This window comes from Diabrotica undecimpunctata, chromosome 1, assembly GCF_040954645.1.
Source record: "Diabrotica undecimpunctata isolate CICGRU chromosome 1, icDiaUnde3, whole genome shotgun sequence".
In the NCBI taxonomy this organism is placed as follows: domain Eukaryota; kingdom Metazoa; phylum Arthropoda; class Insecta; order Coleoptera; family Chrysomelidae; genus Diabrotica; species Diabrotica undecimpunctata.
Window position 1 is genome coordinate 153,961,837 of NC_092803.1, and position 20,772 is coordinate 153,982,608.

The 20,772-nt window shown below is 32.9% G+C and overlaps 1 long non-coding RNA gene across 1 annotated transcript; it reads left to right on the top strand.

Annotated features, from left to right (window-relative positions):
* The first annotated feature begins 283 nt into the window (after positions 1-283).
* On the top strand, positions 284-19,648 carry LOC140440935 (uncharacterized). The gene is made up of 2 exons (XR_011950955.1): positions 284-415; positions 19,363-19,648. It is a non-coding gene; the product is annotated as an uncharacterized lncRNA (long non-coding RNA).
* Positions 19,649-20,772: the final 1,124 nt, after the last annotated feature.

Below are 20,772 nucleotides of genomic sequence, written 5' to 3' on the forward strand. Positions count from 1 at the left end.
GTTCAATTGGCCTAATCTTAATGAATATTTATTTTTTTACTATTAATATGTTCCACCAATATATTCTTAATACATTTTTACGGCGCCATGGACCCAATCACAAAATATCGTTCGGCGCTTAAGGTGTTAATACCCACCAAATTTATTACAGCTATACCTTTTGCTTATAACAATGTAAAGTTAAAAATTTTTATTTTTAGAATGATAAGAAGAATAATTAGAATTTAATTTACAGATAGTATTGTTTTTGTAATTGTTTTTGTAATACATAAAAGCAGCCTGACTGATTTATATATTTGTACTAGTGTAACAAAAGTTATTAACGTCAGTAATATGAAATCAATCGTAATATTTCCTTTTCTAATTTTCGCCATTGTACAGATACAGTGTGAACCGAAAATATCTCCTTACCCTGGTAAGTAATCTCTGTATCTTTGGTTTTTGTTATTTCTAAGGAATTTTCTGTCATTTATAAATAAGAAATCTGTCGTTTATAATTAAGGATTTTTTAAGAATGGACCGAATGGAACAGAACAATTTAGAATAAGATCCTATAACATTCTCAAAAAATAATACGAGGAAAACAAAAGTACCATACATAAACCCAGACCAATTCTCTTCTTCTTATGGTGCTCTATCCAATTAGTGGAAGTTTGCGACAATTTTGGCATACTCCTCTCGATCTTATGTGGCTCTAAAGAGTGCATGGGCATTGAGGTTTGTCCAATCCCTTATGTTTTTAAGCCATGAGTATTTCTTTCGTCCGATGCCCCGTTTTCTTCTTCTATCTTTTCTTCGATAATAAGGGTTAAGAACTGGTACTTGGAATTTCGAAATATATGACCCAGATAAGCAGTTTTTCTTCTTTTTATTATTGGCAGCAATTCTTCGACACTTGTGTGATCTGTCCAGGGAGTTTTAAGTGGTCTTCTAAATACCTACATTTCGAAGGCCTCCAGTCGGTTCATCACATTGGCCTTTATGGTCCAGGTTTCTAAACCATATAGCAGTATGGAGTAAATGTAACATTTTACAAAGCGATATCGAAGTGTTAAGTTAAGGATGCTGTTGCTTAGCAATGTTCTCATATTAGTAAATGCTGTTCTGGCTTGCTCAATCCTGCTACCTATCTCTATGTCTGGATCTAGATCTTCAGTTATCCAGACCAATCAAGACCATTTAATGTTACAATAAATAAACAATGGAAAATTTTAAGTATGGTCCTGAAGAAAACAAATGGTAAAAAGAGAAAAAGGGAAAAAAGCCAAATAGGCAGCATTAATTATGTTAAATAAAACTACTTGACTTCCCAATTCATCGAAGTCAATATCATATAGAGGATACATAAGTTATGTTTTAGTATCATGAGATTTTTTCCTGGATTTTTCTTCATAACTTACTATGGGATCACGAACAGGAGAATTCTACTGTCATCATGGCATGCGGTTGTCTTTTTAAAGGCAAATTATATGCTGTGATTTTTCTGACAGGTCAAAGTTTATTCTTAAGTTGAAGTTGATTTCATATAATCAAATGAACTATTCAAAAATAAAATTGTCCCAGGAGCGCAAATCAAAATTATTGACAATATTATTTGAAAGTCATCTACTTTAATAATAATAATCTTAATAATGTCTATATAGTGGTTAGCGAAGTTTGAGTTACAAGTGAAATTGAAGATTCTGAAATTGCTTTGTGTGGGTATAAGGTGATACGTTGCAATTCATCTAAACGATCTACTAAAGGTATTACTATATGTTCAGGATAACCTTAAGTGTACGGCCACTAAAACTTTTTATAAAGAATATAATTATTGGTGTAAATTTTTTAAACTAGAGATTGGTTCTTACAAGATCTTTCTGGGCGGCATGTATCATTCATCTTCTAGTTGTGATGCAGTATTTAAGTATTGCAGTATTAAAGAACTTGGAGCATATTTTTAATGAATTTAAAAGTAATTGTATTTTACTTGGTGATTTTAATTTGGATTTTTTAAGTGCTATCTTCTATACCCAGAAAATTAAAGCAATGTTTTTACAATGTGGCATTATGCTATTAGTAAGTGAACCTACTAGTATTACGAATGTTAGTAAAACCTTAATTGATTTAAAATTGTAATAATTTGGAGTTTATTACTTTAACATTTGATCCATGATCATAAATTCCAGTAACCTTTAGTTTGATATTCAGCAATACATCCATTTTGATAAATGGTGGGAAATTTAGTTATTTTGATCTTCTGTGTTTAATTCAACTTCTAAAATTGAATTTGTAGACATATTTTTATTTCTGATTTGTACCAGCATATATTTTCTGGGTGAAAGCGGTTACTCTTAACTTTTTCAATAAATGCAGAACATATTGCAATTTTCTTCACAAATTTTGCAAGGTTTTTTAAAAGTTTTCTTTGTTTCTAGTTTTGTACTTTTTTTAACATCACCTATCTCCTCTATAAACTTCTTATTCATTATTATTTCGTATCTTCGTAATTCATTAAGTATTGTCTTGTATATTGTTTAAATTTTATGTATCTATTTCCCTTCTTAAAAATTTTGGTAATCCTACTGCAATAAGATTTATTAAAGTTATGGTATCTATATTTTTGTTAGTTTCTAGTAGTAGACATTCTTTCTTTAAGGCATAAACTAAGAGTGAACCATTCAAAAATTTGTAATTTACAGCATATATCACTGGAGACCATCCTTTATCTGCAAATGATTTCAAGAAATTTTCTCTCCAAATCCTCCATTCTGAATCTAGTGTATTTTTATCAGCATTGAGGTGTACCAGTCTTTAGCAGTATTTTGTAAAAACAATCTTAAAATTTCAATTTTTTTAACATACTTTGTGATATTAAATCTGTTACATTCACTCTCATATGTTGATAGCCACTGATTTACGTTAACATTATTACCACTTAAATCTATCAACTATGAATTTTTCAGAAATTTTATTTATGTTCAGATTTTGTTTGCAGTTGATTTTCTTTTTTATTTTCGGATAATTTTTACAAAATCTGGATTAAATCTTCATGAGAAGTGTGAAAACTTGTGTTGAACTTCTTCTAAAAGATAATCTTCTATTGCCATATTTCCACTCTCATCTTTGTAAATGTTTAATGTGCTTTGATTTAAATTGGGGTTTTAATGGAGTAGTGATGCGCATCATAAGGCGTTGCTTCCATATAACGCCTCTAGCCTCTCCTACTCAATTCCTATTCTCACCTCCGAGAAGTGTGTTCCGGATCACACGGGTGAACCCCGGTAAACCTGAGCAACCCTACTGGAGACTGGGTAACCAACCCCAGTGGAAGGTGGGGTCAAGGCTGACGAGGAAGGGAGAAATGGTCCTCCGAAAAGGGGTTTGGGCATGAGGCTAACTCCCTCATCCTATAAAAACCTATTGTTACGAAATCTCGAGATAGAAAAGCCGGACTGAATTCAAGACGACGACCCACGCACCGAACTAAGGACAATGATTTAAAGATCAGTACTTGGAATGTAAGAACGCTGTATAGGACAGCGGGACTGAAGCTGCTCCAAGATAAACTCCTAAAATATAGAATAGACATTGCAGCCATTCAAGAGATGAGATGCATAGGAACCGGCATTATGCAGAAAAAAGAACATGATATATATTACAGCTGCAACCCGAACCGACATGAGTTCGGAACCGCATTCCTAGTATCAAAGAAAATCAAAAATTTTATTATTGGTTTTAAAGCCATAAATGATCGGTTATGCATCCTTCGAATAAAAGGAAAATTTTTCAACATATGCCTGATCAACGTGCACGCGCCAACCGAGGAAAAAGACGAAGAAATTAAAGATCTATTCTACGAAGATCTCGAAAGAGCAAATGATAACTGTGCCAAAAACGATATTAAAATAATCATTGGAGACATGAACGCCCAGATAGGAAAAGAGATATGCTACCAAGATTATATTGGTAAACACAGCCTTCACGACATTACTGATGACAATGGTTTAAGGCTTATTAGTATGGCAGCTTCCAAAGATTTAATTGTGGGAAGTACATGTTTTAATCATAAGAATATTCATAAAGCAACTTAGATATCACCAAATGGACACACCACAAATCAAATTGACCATGTTATAATTGACAGAAAGTACTTTACAAACCTAATGGACGTAAGAAGTTACAGGCGCAAATATTGACTCAGACCATTTCATGGTAAGGGCCAAGTTACGACAAAGAATTTCCAATGCCAAGAAAGAAAGGGGCACTAGACAAGTAAAATATAATTTACATATGCTAAAAAATAAAAACAAAGAGAAACAGTTCCAGTCACATATAAAAGAAACCCTAGAACACACCTGGGCAGTCGACCAGTCAAGCACGGAAATGTGGAACAACTGCAAGAAGGCTCTGAAATTAGCAGCCAAAAGCACATTGGGAATATCCCGAACCCAAGAAAGAAACGACTGGTTCGACCAAGACTGCAAAAAAATAACAGATGAGAAGAACGAGGCATTTAGGACCATGCATCAACGAAAAACTAGAACAACAATAGATAGATACAAAAACTTAAGGAGAGAGGAAAAACGCATACACCGAAAAAAGAGACTCGGAAAATGACAATTAGAACGGCTCGAAAGCCATATGAGTCACGTAGAAACAAGAAAGTTCTATCATCAAATGAATATTATTAGAAAAGAATTCAAACCAAGAATTAACTATTGTAATGATAAGGAAGGTAACTTACTACCACTTAGGTACCAACAAAGAGCATCCTACCCATTACCAACATCCTTTTACGATGGGTAGAGCACTTTCGAGAGTTGTTGGAAGGGGAACCTACTAACAATATAGAGCTGGAATACCGAAATGAGGAACTCGTGGAACCCCCCTCGGTAGATGAAGTGAAAATATCTATAGAAAAACTAAGGAACCATAGGTCCCCAGGTAGCGATGGCATCCCAGCAGAGTTATTTAAGCATGGTGAAGAGCAGCTCACCAAGGTGATGCGAGAAATTGTTTGTAGAATTTGGTATGAGGAGCAAATGCCTAAAGAATGGAGCTTAGGCTTAATTTGCCCCTTACACAAAAAGGGAAACCAACTGGAATGCAATAATTAGCGCGGAATAACTCTCCTAAATTCAGCATACAAGATATTGTCAAATATTTTGCACGAGAGATTAAAGCCTTATACTGAAATGTTTCTAGGAGAATATCAGGCAGGATTCAGGCGTGGACGTTCAACCATTAACCAGATCTTTACACTACGACAGATCCTCGGAAAAGCGCAAGAGTTTAACATAGATATGTATCATATTTTTGTCGATTTTAAAGCGGCATATGACAGTGTCTTAAGACCAAGTCTTTACAACGCTATGCATGAGTTAGGAATTCCAAAAAAACTCATATGTTTGATAAAAATGACAATGGCGAAGATGCTATCAGCAGTAAAAATTTAAAACGACTCGTCAACCCCATTTCAAATACATAGGGGGTTAAGGCAGGGAGTTGCGCTGGCGTGTCAGCTTTTTAATGTCGCCCTAGAAAAAGTTGTACGAGGCGCTAATTTAGATAGCAGGGGAACAATATTTAATAGATCAGTCCAAATTCTAGCATATGCAGACGACGTGGACATTATAACAAGAACTATGGCGAGAACTGCGGAAATCCTAACCGAGCTAGTAGCCGCAGCAGAACGAATGGGGTTACAGATAAATCAAAATAAAACCAAATTCATGGCGACTAACACAAACACAAGAGCTGGAAATGTTGACACAAATTTAATCATCAATGACCAAAACTTAGAAGCAGTCAAAGAGTTCATATATCTAGGGACATCGGTTAACCCCAATAATAACACATCTGAGGAAATAAAAAGGCGAATAATAATTGCAAACAGGTGTTATCATGGTCTATCAAAGTACTTAGCTAACAAACATCTGTCACAAAAAACTCGTATAAGGCTGTATAGTACACTGATAGTCCCCGTTCTCACATATGGATCAGAGACATGGACGCTAACGAAAACAGATGAATCCGCTCTATCCATTTTTGAAAGAAAGAAAACTCCACAATAAAGGTTAATAACGTTAGAGTCCATCGAGGAGCAGAATGTGGATCTGATCACCATTTGCTTAAAGCGTCACTACTATTTACATTTAAAGGAAGCCAACGACAAAATGAAAACGAAAGTTTAATGATACTGCAAGACATTTCAACAAAGAGATATAATCTACAAGGTTTTGAAAATGAGTCTACCCAGTTTCTGTATCGAATGAGGTTGAATCTGAAATTGCACGATGTTTTTGTTACTCCTCACCAATTAATACATACAACGAAATTATGAAAGCTCTTGACGAAGCTGCAATGGAAGCTATTGGAGAAGTGGATAGCATAAAAAATAGAAATGAATGGTGGAATAAAGAAATAGAAGATCTTGTGGAGAAGAAGAAGAATATGTATAACAAATGGCTAGCAACAAAGGACCCTTACTATCGACAACAGTACAACAGCTTAAACAAAGAAGTAAAAAAAGAGGTAAATAAAGCCAAAAATGAGATGTGGAATAAAGCCTGCGATAACGTAGAAAATTTTATGGGTACAGCAAGAAGTAAAGAAGCCTGGAAAACAATTAGAGGTAGTAGAACAGATAGAAAAGAATGCAGTAGGTTAACTCTAATAGCCCCAGAATTATGGGTCGAATATTATGAACAAATGCTGACAGAAGATCGAACAGAATTCCAAGATATTTGCTACCAAAAATATGATATTTCCTACCGCGAAGAAACTGAAATAACACCAGAAGAAATTAAAAAACACGCCAACGCTATGAAAAATGGAAATGCTCCAGGACCGCGGGGAGTTCCCATTGAACTGATTAAATATGGCCCTGACAAACTATTTCAGCTATTGGCTTATACTTTTAATTTATTCTTGAGAGGAGAAGAGCTACCCCCAGAATGGAAAACTGCATATATCAGCAATTTATACAAAAATAAAGGCGACAGAAAAGATTGTAAGAACTACCGAGGGCTTAGTGTAACTAACTCAATCTGTAGAGTCTACGGGAAGATAATTAAAAGCCGAATTGAAGATTGCTGGGAAGACGCTGAAGATCAGAGTGGCTTTCTTACTGGTCGTTCTTGTATAGACAATGTGTTCTGCCTAAAACAAACAATAGAAAAGCGTTTGGAACATAATATGTAGACACACATGGTATTTATTGATCTTCAAAAAGCGTATGACAGTGTCCCATTAGCCAAGCTATGGCAGGTGCTAGAAGACAAGAATATTCCACCGATTTACATTAATGCTGTAAGGGAGTCGTTCGATGATATGACGAGTGTAATAAAGATTGGACAAAAAGTGACAAGAAAGATAAAAGTGACCAAAGGACTTCGCCAAGGCTGCTGCATTGCCCCTACACTCTTTAAGATTTATTTGGAGGGGATTTTGGATATTTGGAAAAGAAAATGTGAACCTATGGGTGTTAAAATTGGAGAACATACACTGTACAGCTTGCATTTTGCTGATGATCAAGTAATACTTGCAAAAGATCAAGATGATATCAACTACATGTTACGAAAAATAGATGAAGAATATACTAAGTGGGGCTTATCAATTAATCCATCAAAAACAGAGTACGTGGTAGTGGGAGGTGAAGGAAAGCACTTAGAACTAGGAAGCAAACAAATTCAAAATACTGGTAGCTATAAATATCTCGGTGTAAACATTACAAACAATGGTCGGAATACAAAAGAAATAGCTACTAGAATTGGTCAAGGAAATTCAGCAATACGTCAACTGAATAGTATACTTTGAAATAACCACATCACCCGAAACACAAAAATTAGGATATACAAAAGTATCATAGAAAGCATTACTACATATGGTTCAGAGCTTTGTGTAATAAATAAAAATGACGCATCCAAAATAAAAGCAATGGAAATGAATTATTGGAGAAGATGTTGCCAACTCACTAGAAGAGATAGAGTAAGGAATACTGAAATCAGAGAGCGTATGGGCATAGACATTGACGTCCTGGAAACTATAGAATGCAAAAGGCTGAAATGGTATGGCCATGTAGAAAGGATGAATGATCAACGATGGCCAAAGAGAATGTTACAGTGGATCCATACCAACCGCAGGAAAAAGGGAAGACCAAGAAGATCGTGGAGACAAGAAGTAAAAGGTGCAATGGAAGATAGGGATCTACAAGTAGATGACTGGAACGATCGCAAGCGTTGGAAGCTAGGTTGCAAGAAACGGCGGCAGCTGTAATAAACTCGTTATATATATAGGTGCTACGCAGGATATTTGGAGCGGTCTGTGAGAACGGAATATGGAGGCGTAGATACAACTTTGAACTGCAGAATATCTACAAGCATACTTTTGGTGGTAAAGATATTACCACTATAATTAAGCGAAACCGCCTGCAGTGGGCAGGACATGTAGCCCGGGCCCCTGAGTCAAACATGATAAAAAAGATTCTAACAGCGCAACCCGTGGGAATGAGAAGACGGGGTAGATCAAAGCTGAGGTGGATGGACGGGGTAACACAAGATGCCGAGAAGATCGGAGTCGGCAACTGGAAAATGCAAGCGAGGGACAGAATAGAATGGCGTAGAAAGCTTAAAAAGGTCGAGGCCCTCTAAGGGCTGTAGCACCAAGATGATGATCATGATGATTTAAATTAAACCATACATTTTGTGTTTGACCACGTTTCTTTAGTGTTGTTGAAACTTTTTTATACTCAGGTAGATTCGCAAGTTGTTCATGAGATTTTATTGACCATCGATTATTTGGAATGTAAAATTTTCCTTTTTGTTTATTTTTTATTGATTTAACTGCTATTATATTGTATTTTGGATCTTCTGCTGCAATAACTTAATCTCTCCATAGCAATTAATAATAAATAGATAAATGGACTAATTTTTTTAAAAATTAACTTTTCTAATTATTCACTGTTATTGCTAGTAGATTATGTTTTTCAAACACCACACTCATTTTTTTAACCATAAGTATGCTGTTACCTATAAGATCGAGGCCAAGTAATTCATTCATTAATTTTGCAAAATATAAGCTACTAACAATAACAACTTGTTGTTTATACATTTTTGCAGAATTTTTAAAATAATCTTTTTTGAGAACGATTGTCGGACTGGAAATTGAAACAAAACATTAATTAGTTAAAAATATAATTTTCATTAGAATTAATAATTGTGGATTAAACCCATATACACATATAAAAATTTTCCACCGATTTTCTAAAAAGCATGACTTTACGTGATGACATTCGACAAGGCTTGTAATAGCAAAAATTCTATGATCCATGAACTTTTCTTTATTATTGCCAAGTTTTCTTACTCTCAAATTTCTTTCCCGAGGTTTTTTCGTTTAAATTTTTCTTTGATAATACTAGAGCTATATTTTTTTTCTTTCTAATATTACTTCAGTTACATTTTTCCAGATATCATTAGGATTTAATTTCATATACTAGTAGTCTAGGCGGGATCTGTTTTGGATTGGACATTTTCCATAGGAAGCTATTTTTTTGCTGGAATCCCTTCAGGATGTGCTTAATATCGATAATCACGACATGCGCCAGTCGCAAACCCTGTGCTAAATTTTTTATTTAACAAAATATGAAAACAATTGAAAATTTCTCATTTTTTTGCTCCTATTTTCGTTTATAATTCGGAAAATATTGATCCTAGAGAAAAAATTATAACAAGTTAAAAGTTTCTTTATTCAATTTTACATAATATTTTGTTAGCTAGAAATTAAAAATTTAATGTTTATTGTTGAAAAAATAGCAATAATTGGAAAAAAAGTACAAACAAATGAAATTAATCCTTAAAATGTTTTCGACTTTCTAAACTTGACCTACAGGCTCCATATTCCGCCTAGAAAAACCTTTTGATATGTTTAAAACGTGTGCTAAATTTTGTTAAGATCGGTCGGATTGGTTTTGCATAATAATTTTGCAACCCAACCTACTGGAAAAAAATCGCAAATTTTCAAATTTATAGTAGGCCCTAAATAAGGCCCTCAGATAGTTGCAAATGTCTTTACACATAAAAGAAGGCTCAAACTTTCAAACGCTTTTTGTAAAATTCAAATCGGTTCACTAGGAGAGTCTAGAAATTTTTTTAAAGTTTTAAACATTTTTTATATATATTAGGCTTATATTGAATAACTTTACGAGCTTTAAACATATCAATTTCAAAATTTATACACTTAAAGAATATTAAAAGTCGCTTCTTAAAAAAAAAAAGATACATTCGGCTTACTGGTTGCCGAGATATTAAAAGTCAAAGTTGGCATACATTTGCCGTGTAACCATAAGTGATAGAGGACTCGTTTTTAAGCAAATACCCTCGTCTTGTCAAGTACTTTTTATATGAAAAGTTTTACGTAATGCGATTTATGGCAACATCCATAAAAAAGACAAATAAAAAACCGTTTTCGCGTAAAATGTCGCTCGGAATGCATGAGAGGTGGTGGTGGGGGACATTCACTCGAAATGTGAATCAGCGAGTTCAAAATTATAGCGCGCGCTAAAAATTGCATTATCTCGGCTTCTTGTTAACCAATTTTGCTCTTTTTTTGAGTCGATGTTTCGGACGACAAGAATTTCAAATATCATATTTTCAAATACCATTTTTAATTGCAAAATTGGGAAATTTGCAATAAACAATTGTATGTTAAACAAGTAATTGCATTTTTTCTTCATGCATTTTTATGAGCTTGCAATTTATACATTGAAGTAAATTGTTACTTTTAGTAAACAAATATGTATTTATAAATTGTTAGTAAATAATTTAAATTGTTAAAACAGAGGCGAACGAAAAAAAAATTTTTTCATAAATAAACTTTATTTTGACTCAATCTTCAATAATTTTTTTTAAAGTCTTTTCTTTTTTTATAAGGACAAGAATCTTCAGGTCTGACCTTGACCTTCAATATCTCGGCAACCAGTAAGCCGAATGTATCGTTTCTTTTTTTAAAGAAGCGTCTTTTAATGTTCTTTAAGTGTATAAATTTTAAAATTGATATGTTTAAAGTATTTAAGTAAAGTAAAGTATTAAAGTAAGTAAAGTAAAGTTATTCAATTTGTTTATAAGCCTAAAAAATGTTTAAAACTTTCTAAAATTTTCTAGGCTCTCCTAGTAAACCGATTTGAATTTTACAAAAAGCGTTTGAAAGTTTGAGCCTTCCTTTATATGTAAAAAAAATTGCAACTATCTGAGAGCCTTATTTAGGACCTACTATAAAGTTGAAAATTAGCGATTTTTTTCCAATAGGCTGGATTGCAAAATTATTATGCAAAACCTATACGACCGATCTTAACAAAATTTAGCACACGTTTTAAACATATTAAAAAGTTTTTCTAGGCGTAATATGGAGCTTGTAAGTCAAGTTTAGAAAGTCGAAAACATTTAAAGGATTAACTTCATTTTTTGTACTTTTTTTTCAATTATTGATATTTTTGCAACAATAAACATTAAATTTTCAATTACTAGCTAACGAAATGTTGTGTAAAATTGAATAACGAAACTTTTAACTTCTTATAATTTTTTCTCTAGGATCAATATTTTCCGAATTATAAACGAAAATAGGAGCAAAAAAATGAGAAATTTTCAATTGTTTTCAGGTTTTGTTAAATAAAAAATTTAGCACAGGGTTTGCGACTAGCTCATATTGTGATTATCGATATTGGGCACATCCTGAAGTGATTCAAACAAAAAAATAGCTTCCTATGGAAAATGTCCATTATGGTCCGAATTTCTACAGATCCCGCCTAGTCTATAGATAATTTTTATTTCAAAGTACCTTAATTTTTTATTCGCCAGAGTATGAGAGAACCTAATTTTTAAAAATAATTTTGAAATATAATTAGGGTAAAAGCACCAATAAATGAACATGTAAGGATAAGCTAGACAACTTTTGTATTTTTATAATAACATACAAATATTTCAGTGGTCTTTGTGGTAGTTTCTAACACATAAATAATGAAATTATTATACAGTATGATGCAAATGTATGGAATAAATTCATTATTTCAGAAACAAACGACTTAAAAAAAAATTTTAAAACACGTCAATTTTAATTTTTGAGTGAACATCAACTAATATAAATGTGTTGGACATTACGTCATCAGTGTCGGCGTAATGACGTAATCGACGATTTTTTTAAATACAAACCGAGGTCACGCGATAGCTCATTTAAAAGGTCTCCTTATCGTCTTTGCAACGATGTAATCACCTGAATATTTATTTCTACAGGGTTCACCAAAATTATGAACTTTGTTAAGTAACATTGAATTACAATAAATATTCATTTACTGAACTAAAATACACTAAGGAACGCCACTGGGAATAAAACAAAATAGTGGTTTTTGCTGGTTCCGATAAAAAAATACATTGATAACAAACAATGCTACATTTTAATCTGAAAGTGATTATTGTAGTAAGTATTCCAAGTTATTTTTCAAAAATATTTAAATCAATATTGTCATTGACTCGTCTTTATATGTTAATGTTTTGTGAATCTGTCAAATAATAGACGTCAAATTTTTACTCTTCGAGTCTTTTGCCGACATTAATAACAGCATTTACAAAAATGAAAGTAACAGAAACAGAACGAATCGAGATTTTACTCATGATTGGTTATGGAAGTAGAGTGAGGACTCGAGCAGAAGTAAGTAAGCAAATCAAGAGTAAGTAAAATTGAAAAAAAAAAATTAAAAACACGATCCATGTTAAAAATCTTCCCAGAAATGGTAGAAAATCAATATCCGAAGCCAAGAAACTGAACGTTGTACTGGCGTTACAAGAAAATCCCCCTATTGGTTCTAGGCAGGTCGCACTAGATAATAATGTTCACCAATCAACTGTGGTAAAAGTGCTAAAAAAAGAGAAGTGGCATCCATACAAGGTCCATCTGTTAAAGGAGCTATTAGAAGATAACTTTGATAGAAGAATCGAATTCTGCGAAACCGTTATGGAAAAATGTAACAGAGATCAGGGCTTCACATAAAAGGTACTTTTTTCTGATGAAGCGTCTTTTATGCTGAACGGTCACGGAAATCGTCAGACATATCGATATTGGGCAAGTAAAAATCCACATTGGATGGAAGAGTATAGGACACAATATCCCGAGAAGGTGAATGTTTGAGCCGGCATTATAAACAATGAAATTGTAGGGCCATGTTTTTTGAGGAAAACTTAACTGCTTCTCGTTATCTAGAATTTCTTCAGGATTATCTGTTGCCACAGCTGAATCAGCTATTTCCAAATAGAAATGACTTGTGGTACCAACATGATGGGGCTCCCCCACACTACGGCGTTGAGGTACGAAATTACCTTAATAATGTTTTTCCAGGTAGGTGGATAGGTATAAGGGGCCAATCAAATGGCCACTAAGGTCTCCAGATTTGACTCCGTTAGACTTTTTTTTGTGGTGTGTAGTTAAAGAGCAGAGTGTATCAAAATCGACCGAATAATATAGAAGAGTTAAAGGAATTATTAAGGAAATTGTAGAAATAACACCTGAAGTCATCGAAAACGTTATAAAAATATTTATTGCCCATATTTCACATTGTATTATTGCTGAAGGTCGTCAATTTGAACATTTATTGTAATTTAATTGTATTTAAGTAAACATTTATTGTAAGTTAATTGTATTAATAAATCAACAGTTTTGGTGAACCCTGTAGAAATAAATATTCAAGTGATTACATCGTTGCAAAGGCGATAAGGAGACCTTTCAAATGAGCTGACGCGTGACCTCGGTTTGTATTAAAAAAAACGGGTGTGGCAGTCCAGTGGGACTGCCGGTGGAAGTTACACTTCTATACACGCATTCGCCGTTACAAATTTATTTGGGAGTCAATCTGCACAATCATTACATATGTAATGCTATAGGTAAAACATAGCAGAAAGAGAAACAGAATTAATAACAACTTACTAACAATTAATAAACAACTTTTGACCTGTAATAAGTAAATGAAGGATTGAATCAATATTTTGATGAAAATGTATATTTTTATTTTCATATATGTATGAAAGGAGTTGATGCAAAAAATTTTTTACATATACTCTGCAGTAAAATTCATTGTTTATTTTGTTATTAATATAATAATACAATACAAATTAAAATTCAATATTCATAAGTATTTAAAAATGACAATAATATACATAACTTTTCTACTGACGCATATATGTTTTATCATTATACATTTACCATGTAATAATATTAATAAAAAAGTCCTCCCCGACTGGGAATCGAACCCCGGTCTTCCGCGTGACAGGCTGGGATGCTGACTACTATACTACCGAGGACATGACACAAACGTGTTTCAAAATTGACAGTTCTGAATTATACAGTGATTTATTGAGATTATTATTTTGAAATACAAAAGACTAATATAATTATGAACATTTAATAAATAATACAAAACATATCACATAAATAATAATATTAATAAATATTTTATTATATATATATATATATATATATATATATATATATATATATATATATATATATATATATAATATTATAGGTATATATATCTTTATACAATATATATATTATTAAATTATATATACAAAAGGAACATTTTTATATTCGAGAGAGAAAGAGAGAGAAAATATATCTTCTGTCTCTCTCTTACTCATTATCTTACATATGTAATGATTTCACAGATTCACTCCCATACAAATTTCTAACATGGAGCGCGCGTATAGAAGTATAACTTCAAAAATTATCTATTACGTCATACGCCGACACTGATGACGTGATGTCCAACATATATATAGCAGTTGATGGACATTCAAAAATTAAAATTGACGTGTTTTAAGATTTTTTTAAAAGTCGCCTGTTTCTTAAATAATGAATTTATTCCATACATTTGCATCATACTGTATACTAATTGCCAAATATGTTTTTACTATACTCATTTTAAGTTATTGTACAAAAAATTAAAAAACTTTCAAAACACCAGTAAATGAACAGCAGATTCTAATAAATAAACAACACATATCCAGTAAATTAACACAACTTGTAGACACATATTGTGGGTATTATAATTATGTATTCATCACAAATATAGAAATAAATATGTATACCATTTGTATTTTACATTGGTATTAATTTTTTCCCTTACATTGTACGGGAGTTATATTATAAAACCCTCTAGCATTAACTTTTTTAGGTTCTGAAATTTTGAACAAAATGTTTTCTGAGAAAAACCATATTTGATCTGCGGTTTAAGGCCATTTTCACACTTTTCCACTGGAAGTTAGGACCATTGTTGTTACTTCATAGTCACTACTATCTTTATTGGTAATTTTCCTGGAAAATGTTGACCATCATATTTTACCATAACAAAATCACCTATTTTAAACATCACTGGTTTGTTATCAGGCACATAATGGTTCTCTACATCAGGCAGAATTATTTCTTCTTTACTTACTAATTTTTGTATGGATATTTTGTTTGTTTAATACCCTTTTCTTATTAACGCGATCAAGCTTGTTGTTTTTCTTGCTTCCCATTTTTGTTTTCGTTCTTTTTTTCTCGCCTGTATTTTTTGTAATTTACCCGTTTTGTCCCCCTCTTTGTTATCATAATAGTTTTTTCATTCCTTAGATATCAGTGCGAAAGGCATTGCTGCTTTTGGTTTGATTTTATGTATGGGCTCGTTTCTTTCACAGACTGTATATCAGACATAAACTTTATATCAGATACAATATTTATGCGTGTGTCTGTAATATTCTTTTCATCTTTTTGGCTATCAGTATTGTTATTAACTTCATTAGTATCATCGCCAGTCTTTTTGTTCTCGTCATTTCTCCTACTTTTACCAACCATATTTTCATAAGTTCTAAGTTCTGCACTTTTATTTGAAACTAATCTTATATCTTCTTTTCCATCTTCAGTCGAATTAGTCCAGCTTTCTGAATTGCTTCATACAAAGTTTCTGTAAATTCTTAAGACTGACCATTTTTAAATTCGGTAGTTTCCTCACCTAGAGCTATTTTGCTAAATTCAGATTCATTAATTTGAACTTCTTTATCTTCTATTTCACTCTCCAGTGCTTGAATTATGCTAGAATAAATTCTGTTACTTCTTTCATTCCTATATCATTGTTTGTACCAAAATAGGTAATGCCATCAAACTGGATAGGCAACTGGTCCATAACTGATTCCGTTAAATTGAGTTCAGTAGGGTTCAGTATCATTTAGGTTCAGACACTCTTTCCTATTTTATTTGTACACAATTTGTATACAGTGCGAATGTAACTTGTTTCATCGTTACATTGATCATTAAAAAAGAATTTTAAAACTTTATGGGTGCTAATGAAATCCTTATTGGATGGTTCCTCGGTTGGTTCTAATTCATTAGTGTTTATGTTTACCTCTTTTCCAAAGATTTCACTTCTTCTGAATGATATAAGCGTATAATGCGTTGAGGTATACCGGATATAAACCGAAGCGTCTGAAGCCATTCCTTATTATTTCTATATTTATTGATTGTTCAAATGCTCTTTGAAATAATGGGACAAATGTGACTTTTGCAACATAATTGTTAGTGGCTTGCTTATGGTCTTGTATAATTCTTTTCCAAGCAATTTTACGTGGCTTGAACATAGTGACGTCGCAAGGTTACAATACGTGAGTTGTATTCGTTGGTAGACAATATACGAGTAGTTGCTTTTTCCTACAAAATTCGTATAATTCGACATTAATGTGAGATTTATGGCCATCTAGGAATAATATCACTGGCAACTGTATTTTGTTTTCAATTATCCAGGGATAAAAACAATTTGCGATGTATTCATAAAATGTCTCTGACACCATTCAGTCAGAATCAGATTTACCTATGAAGAAATTACTAGGCATATATACATTGCCACATCTCTCGGAAGTCGTTTATATGGTATAATTACTCGTGGAAGGACAGAAACTCTATATGCTGACAAATTGCAGAGCACAGTAATACTCTTCTTTTTAGGGCCACTACTTATGTTGTAGAAATCTTTGAAACCCGTTGGTCCTAAGAGTTTGCCTGTCTTAGGACAAAACTGTACACCGGTTTTGTCAGCATTGTAAATTCTTGCTGGTTCTGAAGTAATGTCTTCACAAGGTAATCTTTGAGACCGTCAAACCAATTTCTCTTCAGTAACTGAAGCCCGCGCTTTAGAAATAATTTCAGTATTTCGTTTCGCAATAGCTTGCCTTCTCAGCAAAAAAAGCGGCAACCACTTTTTTCCTGGTTTCCCGTCAGTAAAACTAGTGATTCTATTACAGTCTCTTAAAATGAACTTGACTGCATTTTGTACCTCTTCTGAATGCATGGGAAAACCAAGTTTCGCTTTTGCAATTATTCATTCCTCTAGTTTTTTTCCTCGTCTTATGTAAGTGTAGCTTTGAGTCCCATTTTACGAATTAGTGGAGTAATATCTCTTATTTTGTTATTCAAAGTTGCTTTTGGTATTCCAGTTTTCGCACAGTTATCGTTTTGGTATTCGTAGTTTACTATGTAGGGTAGCTGAATAACTGTTCATTTACTGAAATTCATAAAAATATTAAGCTCCAGTGAATGAACACATAAAAATACGTTAAACTAACCTACAAAAAGTAGCTTAAAAATTGCAAATTTACACTACTTACAACTACTACACACTATAATAGACGCGACTTTAACAATAGCAATAACTAAAATCTAGAAAATTTTACAGTGGTTTGTAGTACGTACCTTATTAGCCAGTGTTCATACCACGGCGTTCAGTATGCACAGTAACAATCGGCCATTATAGTTTCTAATAATCAAGTGCCAGGTTTAAGCCAATCAATGTACGTCATATCAAAACACTCATATATACAGTATCCATAAAGCTTATTTTAACATATATATTCCGAATTTTAAGAATTTGATATTTCTGTTTCATGTTTATTCATTGGTGCGTGTCTATTTACTGGTAACTTTACGTTCTTCTTCTTCGTGTGCCATATCAGAATTATCCGACGTTTGCGATCACCATTGCGAAGCCTTCTCGATCTTCTGCAATATGGAATAATTGTCCTGCATTTAGTATCTGAGTCCATTCACGAATGTTTTGTAACCAAGAAACTTGTTTTCTTCCTACACCTCTACGGCCCTCTATTTTGCCTTTAAGGATCAGTTGTAATATTTTATATCGACTTCCCCTTACTATATGTCCCAGATAAGACATTTTTCGATGTTTAACAGTCTTTAGCAGTTCTCTATCTTTGTTGACGCTCCTTAGTACTTCTTCATTAGTTTTCCTAGGTGTTCAAGGTATCTTCAGCATTCGTCTATAAACCCACATTTCCAATGCTTCAATTTTGGTCATGATGGATACTTTTAGCGTCCACACTTCTGCACTATACAAAAGTACGGACCAAATATAGCACTTAACCATTCTTTGCCTTAGTTCTAAACTGAGATGGTTATTGCAAAGAAATGACTTAATTTTCATAAAAGTAGTTTTAGTCGTTGCTATTCTAAGTTTTATTCCTATGACTGGATCTAGTTGGTCCGTTATCACAGTTCCCAAATATGTCATTTTGTAAACTTTCTCAACTTGGACTCCGTTTAATTAAAGCTTTGCATCGGGATGTGTGTCACGACTAAACAGTAAAAATTTGGTTTTGTTTAAATTTATTTTAATGCCCATTTCCTCTTCTACCTCGTGAATACGATTAAGCAGAATTTAAAGACCTTCAATATTATCTGATAGAATTATTGTGTTGTCTGCATATCTAATCACATTAAGTAGTTCCCCGTTGATTTTTATTCCATATGGTTGTCTCTCAAGTGCCTTCTTAAATAACTGGTTTGAGTAAACATTGAACAATGTTGGCGACAAAATGCAACCTTGTCTGACTCCTCGTTGTATAGAGATTTCATTGGTGTAGTTATCTCCAATTTTATCACGAATATCATTGTCATCTATTCCGATATTTTTCAGTATTTGCATTAATTTTACATGCTGTACTTTATCGAATGCCTTTTCGAAGTCCACGAAACATGCAAATACATCTTTTCTTTGGTCACGGCATTTTTGTACTAGGATGTTAAGCGCAAAAAGTTTTTCCTTGGTTCCCATAGCATTTCTAAAACCAAATTGGGTATCTTCAAGATCTTCGCATTTGCGTCTAATTCTGTTGTGAATTATTGTGAAGAAAAATTTTAAGAGTGTGGCTCATTAGGCTCCTTACATTACATTAGGTACCTTTACCTATCTAGTTTAAAATAAAAGTGTTCAAATTAAAATAATATTTACGCTTAGCTAACGAACCTACTAGGTACATACCACGATAAAGATAATAAGAGTATAACTTGTTTTAGATATAGGAAATTGTGGTGAACACACAGAATTGCATGAATGTGCACGGTGTTGTGATGAACCAACGTGCGAAATAAGGGAACCAGATCCATGTATTTGTCCTAAAATATGCTTCAAGCGTTGTTTTTGTCAAAAAGGATACATAAGAGAGTCGAAAAATGGGAGCTGTATACCGATAGAAAGTTGTTGAAAAACTATATAATAAATATTTACTGCAATTAAACTATATAACACATGTTAATTTGTTTCATTGATATGTATTTTTAATAAAGAACCAGTTGGTTAAAATGAATTTTTATTTTTATCCGTAAATGAATGCAATAAAATGAAAAATATATGGTACTGAGTGGTGTTTTTAACTTAGTAATTGCCGACTTAAATCATCGATCAGAAAGTAAGTTATGGAATGACTAGTGACTGGGTCTTGGCAACACTAATAATGCCAAGTATACGCTTGTTCAATTAAAACTCATCTTTGGTCAAATTAGCCTTGGAAACACTGAAATCACTCAACTGGCATTTTGGAATGTTAGTTAGAACTGATCAGTTCCTGTTATTTATATTTGATTACGATTTTATATGTAGTGACTTAAAAATACTAGAGAGGGATACTAGAGATTAGAAGATGGTAACACGTTACAAGAAACCGAACAGAATTGGCGACTAATCTTAGAGCAGGCCAGGATCCACAAAGGATTGCTGAGCCATAGATGATGATAATGGTGACATTAACAAGCACTTTGGGCGTTTGTTGTGAACAAGCAATTCAAATATAATCATCGTGTGGTAAAAAAACAATTTTTTTTAACCACGTAGGATACTTGCTTATAAAGTTTACATAACCTAGAGATCGTACCAACGAAAACCTGTATAATGATACCAGTGGCGTAGCTAGGGGCCCCGTATCAAAGTTTGTCGCGGAGCCCCTTTCCACGACTGATATATGATGGTGCTAAAAAAATATTTAACAAAAGAAGCAAAAACACTTCTTGTATTGAATAAAATATTTATTAAATATATTTATAAAATATACAAATATAATTACAAATACAAATGCTCCTGTGAGCCAATAATATCTTACCCAAACAATTTAAAAATTAACTTTTTTTAAAAATGAAACTTTATTATTTATTAAAGCGCCCATAGCTGAAGAAGATTTAAATTTCTCTAGATTTTCGGTTTCTATAGACAATAACGACAAGTCTGATAGTCTTTCCTATTCCATAAAAGTTCTGAGGTAGTTTTTAATTAACTTTAATTTTAAAAAACGTATTTCAGTTTTGGCAGTACTTACCGAAAAGGTTAAAAACAAAAAATAGTTATTTATTGTACAAGACGATAAAATTGTACTTTATCTTCGAGAGCGTTTTTTAGCGTCGAGACGTCAGTCGAGACGCTAATTATGCTCGAGA